Below are 6741 nucleotides of genomic sequence, written 5' to 3' on the forward strand. Positions count from 1 at the left end.
GTATCTTCACACTACATATTCCTTTATCATTGTCCTCATATGAGCCGACGAGGATCTAGATCTGACAACTATTAGCTGCCCTTCCTTTCACAAAGGGACACGTGTTTGTAGGAGAATATCTAGGAGATCAATTCTAACAACCTAGTAATTGTCTTTCCATTCAGCCAGTGCCACGTGCCGTGGAGGAATGATCCGAATGATGAGGAGGTTGCAATGCTCTTCGTATGCTTTAAACAAACCACGTGAGGTGTACACTGGATCTAAGGATGAGAAGATAAGGAGATAAAGCTATTTCAGAGTGGCCTTAAAAGTAGACTAAGCTGGGACCTGAGGTTGAGTCAGTGATAGTATAGGCAACTAAGATTGAGCCAGCTAAATAATTTAGGATCTGAAACTAAGATAGAGCCATGTGCTGTTGGTAGCTGAAGCTGAGCCAGAATGTGGGATCTGAGACTTAGACAAACTCATGGAGGATGTATGCAGTGCAGGATCGAAACGAATGAGAGAAGAGAGGAGTGGGGAGGGGGTGAATCTTATTTTTAAAATTTCTCTTTTCACCTTTTAAAATCTTTTCGGAAATACATGCAACAGAAAATTTAAAACATAGAGTGGAAAAAGACACTTTTATTTTTACTTAGTTTATAGCCTCACAACCACTAATCCAAAACCCACAATTTCTTGGATTATTTCAATTGGGCAATCTACTAAATTCTCTCCCAAAGAAGCTTCGAGCAGAGAGATCGAATATAGAAATAAAGAGAATGTAACTGCTTACACTCTCTTATGCAAATATAATAAGAACTAAAAGAAAACATTGCAAACATGAATTGTAGTTGAAGATCAAAATTTGATGTTAGTATCGTTTGACTGTAGTAGTCGGACATAGTACAGTCGTAGTACATCAGTTGGGCGTAAATGGCGTAGCAGAATCAAGTTTAAGCGTATAAAATCATAGATGAAGAACTGCTCTACCTGACTACCCTTTTATACTGCATTGGGAGTGCCTCCAATGACCCAAGTGCCTCCATGAAATCTGATTAGATTTCAAGAGTTCAATACTTATCTATTTGGAGGCGTCTCCAAACGTCTAAGGGTGCCCCCATGCTTTAACCCAAGACACCTCCAATAACTCGAGACGCCTCTAGCGCTGAAGAGTTATCCTTGCACCTTATACATTTTAGGGCGCCTCCATTCATCTGTGGTGCCTTCAGTCCCTTACTTAGGGTGCCCTCTTTCACTTGAGGGCGCATGGAGTATTGTTCATATGAACTTGATTTTTTACTCCAAGCTCCTGCAAAACATGTGTGTCCAAATAATAAAATTATCTACAAAATAGAGTTAACACATATGCATAAATATAATTATGAATTAGATCTTGTCTTTAGAAGACCGGGATCTAATTTGGTCTCAACTTAAATTTTCAAATTGAATTTACGTTGGACCAGCGCCTACAGACCCACTAACACTTATCCTTTCCGGATATGTCTCCAGTTGCTTTTCTCTAATTATTCGCCAAGCATTTGATCCTCCAAATTTGTTTAGACTTTTTCTGATCTTGTTTAGTATCTGATCAGCCTAATCGACTAAGACTTTCCTGTAATACTAAGTTATCACAATAGATATCAAATAGTAAAGTAAAATAATGTTAGCACAATCAAAATTCACTAGTCCGGTCGACAACTCGATCTTACTCGCTTGGAGTTCACTCCTTCAAGATCTCTCACTGCTTAGGGTTGTCTTCCCCTAGAGTTTTTCCTTCCTTAGAGTTTACTCTTCTAAGACTTTTTATTACCTAGGATTACCTTTTCTAGGGTTTTCCCTTGCTTAGAGTTCACTACTCTAAGACTTTTCACTACCTAAGGTTACCTCTCCTTAGGGGTTGGTCTTGTCTAACCTCCAATTAAGACTAATCACTCGATAGACGTCTCACTCTTTCTTTGCCTAACATCTAGTTTGGACTAGTTACTCGGTAGATTTCTTACCCTTTAGTCACTAGGTAGATTTCTCACTCTTGCATTTCTAATTAGGGCTTCCCTTATTTGCCCTACAGTTAGGACTTCTCACTTGTCTATATCAACCTTGACCAAACTCTATTAAATATATCGACAAACAAACATCAAAACTCTATAAGAGCATCCGCAACGCCGCGTTAAAGTCGCGTTATAACAGCACTGTAGCTTTAACACGGCGTTGCAAGTTCTCGGGTTAAAATTAATCACTTGAATGCGTTCAGTGTTCTGAACGCGTTCAAGTTGCATGGGGTGGGCCAGGGCGGGCCCACCCCATGTGTAAACTTTTTTTTTTTTTGATTTTTTTTTTTTTAATAACGGCTAGTTTTAAATGTAACGGCTTTTTTTTTAATAAAAAATTGTTAAATAACAGCTTTTTTTAATAATGACTTTTTTAAATGTAAATTTCAAAATTAAAAATTAAATAACGGCTAGTTATTTAACAGTTACTTTTTAACGGCTAGTTCGAAATTTCATCTATAAATAACCATCAATATGCACACATATTTTCATTTCAACTCACTACTCTTTCAATTCTACTCTCTAAATTCTCTCCCCATCTATTTTTTTCAAGTTACTACCATCTTATTTTCTATCCGAAATGGATGAAAATAATAGGGCATTTTTTACAAATTTCTTGAATTCTACAAACAACTCACAAGAATATTCATCTTCCCAAAATCTACAAATTCCACCAAATTATCAATACCCACATCCATTTCCCAATATGTCGTTTCCTCCACAAAATCTTCAAAATTTCTAAGGTTTTGGAAATTTTATAAATCATCTGAATTATGCCCCTCGAGGTCCACATCAATTGCTTCCGACCGAATATTGGCAAAACATGAGTCATCCGTATTTCACGTCGTCGGTTGTTCATGGATATGGTCCCCCGCACACAACTGGTGTTGGTGCAATATTCCCTAGATCAAGGTTGACCTGGTTGACTGAGCTTGAATTGGTTAAAGGTCGAGTCTAGATGTTTGGATTTCAATGTTTGACAATACATGGAGACAAGATATGGAGATTGCAGGTGCAATTGTTCATGTGGTGAGATTGTGAAGAAAAGTCAAGTAGGTCAAGAGTGACTCGATACTTGACTGGAAAGTCCTGGTGAGTGAAGTCATGTGAAAAACCTAGTGAGTGAAGCTAGGCAGAAGGAAGTTCTGGTGAGTGAAGTCAAGTGAAAGACCTAGTGAGTGAAGCTAGGCAGAAGGAAGTCCTGGTGAGTGAAGTCAGGTGAAAGACCTAGTGAGTGGAGCTAGGTAGAAGGAAATCCTGGTGAGTGAAGCCAAGTGAAAGACCTAGTGAGTGAAGCTAGGCAGAAGGAAATCCTAGAAATCATAGTGAGTGAAGCTAGGTGAAAGACCTAGTGAGTGAAGCTAGGCAGAAGGAAGTCCTGGTGAGTGAAGCCAGGCACGAGGAAATCCAGATGGATCAAGGCTGATCGGACATCTAGTGTTGGAAAGACCAAGTAGGTCAAAGGGATTGACCGGATACTTAGCACGAGGTGGAAAGTCCAAGTAGGTCAAAGGGATTGACTGGATACTTGGCACGAGGTGGAAAGTCCAAGTAGGTCAAAGGGATTGACTGGATACTTGGCACAAGGAGGAAAGTCCAAGTGGGTCAAAGGGATTGACCGGACACTTGGTGAGCAAGTCCTAGCAGGTCAAGGGTGATCGGATGCTAGGCACGATGAACCAACAGGTTATGGTTGACCGAATGTTGGTTTAAGGGACTTTAGACTTGATTTTGGGAGAAATCATGAGTTGAATCGATCAGCCGATCGATTGGCTCATGCCCAATCGATCGACTGATCGATTGGCTCATGCCCAATCGATCGACTGATCGATTGGGCGAGTCTTCGCGACAAGCCTCCTCCCAATCGATCATTGGATCGATTGGGAAATGTGATTCTGCGCGATAAGCCCTGGATCGATCAGTTGATCGATATAGGCCATTCCTAAGAGCACAGAGGCGCTCTGGATCGATCCGCCGATCGATCCAAAGCCTCCCCAATCGATTGGGAGCAATCCAATCGATTGGGATCCGACCGTTGGCATCGTATTTAGCTGCTGGCGAGCTGTTCTCTCGGTAGAACTTCCACGGCTTCCTCTCTAGTGAGCACAGATCTTCATAGAGCTTCTCCACAAAGTTCTCACCGCCAGTTCTTGAAGTTCTTGGAGGTTCTTCCAAGTCAAGAGGCGGATCTACAGCGAGAAGAAGAAATCTAGGGTTAGGGTTTTCTTGTGCAAACTTGTAAGCTTTTGCTTGTATTTTGTTCCCTTTCCCTTTCTTCTTGTAGTGTGAACTTGTAGGGCTTTTCCGCCTTTGGTAGTTACCATAAAGGAGTGTTTTCATAGTGGAGGGTGCGTGAGTGTGTGGATCCTTGGATTAGTCACCTCATCTTGAGGTGGATACCAAGTAAATCCTCTTGTTAGCGTTGTGTATTTTGTTTATTTGTATTTTCCGCTGCATATCTTGAAGAAACAAGCAACGAAGAGCACGACGAGCGCACCGAGCTATTCACCCCCCCTCTAGCTACATAATTGGTCCCAACAACTGGTATGTCTTTCACTCCTTCGATGTCGAATGAACCTGCAACTCAGACTTTTGTTCCGGAGACTCAACCTTCCGACCGTGAATCCCCAATTGAGGTGGTTAATTTAGAAAAGGCGGTTTCAAATGTTGAGGGTACAAGAAAGTGTTCAAGTTGGACAAAGGTTGAAGACGAGGTCCTAGCGAGAAGTTTTGTCACTATCAGTGATGATCCAATAATCGACATGATCAAAAGGCGGATGCTTTTTGGGGACGAGTTGCAAGCTACTACAATGAGAATCTTCACCTAGGTTCAAACACCAGAAGTGCAAATGTTATACGGTCATATTGGCACAATACAATCCAAAAGAAGGTATATTGATTCAACGCAAATTATAATAGTATTTATAGTTTATATCAAAATGGTCACAGTGATGAAGATATATTGAGGTTTGCGTACGAAAAATATCTATCCGAAAACAATGGTGTTGCATTCAATCTCGAACATGTGTGGAGAATTGTCAAAGACCATCCAATGTTTACTCCACAGTCCGCTTATCACTTTATGGCGACAAAGAAGACGAGGACCTCAGAGTCGGGAGCAAGCAACACCTCCTCCAACCAAGATGTGAGTATAGACCTGGATTATGAAGATACTCATCCAATGGGACAAAAGATAACAAAAAGAAAGGAAAAGACAAAGTAAAATCGACCATTGAGGATTTGACAGTAAACTATAACAATATTATCACAAAGTTCACTGAGTACACAAGCATGAAGAAGTCCGAAGTTGATTTGAAACAAAAACAACTCGAAGTAGAGGAGATTAAGGCAAAAGCTGCATTGTCCAAATCTGAAGCTAAGAATCGTCGCTTGAAGTTGAAGGAGTACGAAATATTGAACAAAAACACCTCGCAGATGACAAAGGAGCAGCTTATCATACATGAATGCCTATGCAAGGATATTAGGTCAAGATGGAATATCTAAATTGTTTACTTAACGTTCATTTTCTAGTATTATTATATTTTCGAGTGATTGTAATTTTTAATTATTGTATTTCTCATTTAGATTAATGTAATTTTTAATTATTATAATTTTGTAAAATAGTCGTTATAAATAAGTCGTTGGAAACTAACTGTTACAACTAGCCGTTGGAAACTAGCTATTACAACTAGCCGTTGGAAACTAGCCGTTGCAAACTAGGCAAAACATATTTCGTTTTCTCACAAACATCTATTTTATTTAATAAGTATATTTAAAAATTAATAATATTTTTTAAAAATAATAAAATTATATTTTTAAACGTAAGATTATTATTAAAAATAATAATAATAATTTAAATATTTTAAAACATATTTATTTAATATGGTATAATGTTAAAATGAGTGAGTAGACGGTGGACCCCATGAATAATGAGTATTAACGTTAAAAGAAATGTGGATGAAAGAATGATGTTGTTATAACGAGTATGTGGCAGTAGCCCCACGCTTTTTGATGAGGCGGTGGGTGTTATAACATTAGAGCATTGTGGATGTTTTTAGTCGATTAATTGCACCAATAGGCAGTTGAGGTCTAACCATGACGTGGAGATCAGAGATTGAGACATAGTGATGGAGGGTGTCGATAGCTGAAGCCGAGACAAGATGCGGGGATCTTAGATTAAGACTAAGTTATGGAAGATGTCGACAGCTAAAATCGAGCAAGAATATAGAAATTTGAGACTTGAGACAAAGTCATTGAAAATGTCCACAGCTGAGGGCAAACTAGAATGATTGGATCTAAGATTGAGTGTGTTAGACTGATATTTAATCAAACTTGAGTTTTCGGGGATGAACACATGGGTCAAGTGGGATTCGAGTTTCCCTTAGGATGAGTCTAGCTCCCCTGTATTTTTACCTCATCTTCACTTTAAATGATCACAGCCTGAATATTCTGTCGCTGCGCCATAGTCCCGGGGATAATTGGGGAGTTATATTATAGCTATAAAAAAAAAGTTTTGATGAAATTAATATTTAATAAAGTGGACGAAATTTATCAATTTCACCATCTTTTAAGAGCGTGTACATATTATGGTGACAAAGTGTACATATTATAGAACTATAGTTAAGATATAAAATATCATGCAATATTATTTTTATTTATTTGATGAAGACATAAAATAGCTAGATTATTTGAGCAAATTCTTGGACCCACT

This window comes from Zingiber officinale, chromosome 1A (genome assembly GCF_018446385.1).
Source record: "Zingiber officinale cultivar Zhangliang chromosome 1A, Zo_v1.1, whole genome shotgun sequence".
In the NCBI taxonomy this organism is placed as follows: Eukaryota; Viridiplantae; Streptophyta; class Magnoliopsida; order Zingiberales; family Zingiberaceae; genus Zingiber; species Zingiber officinale.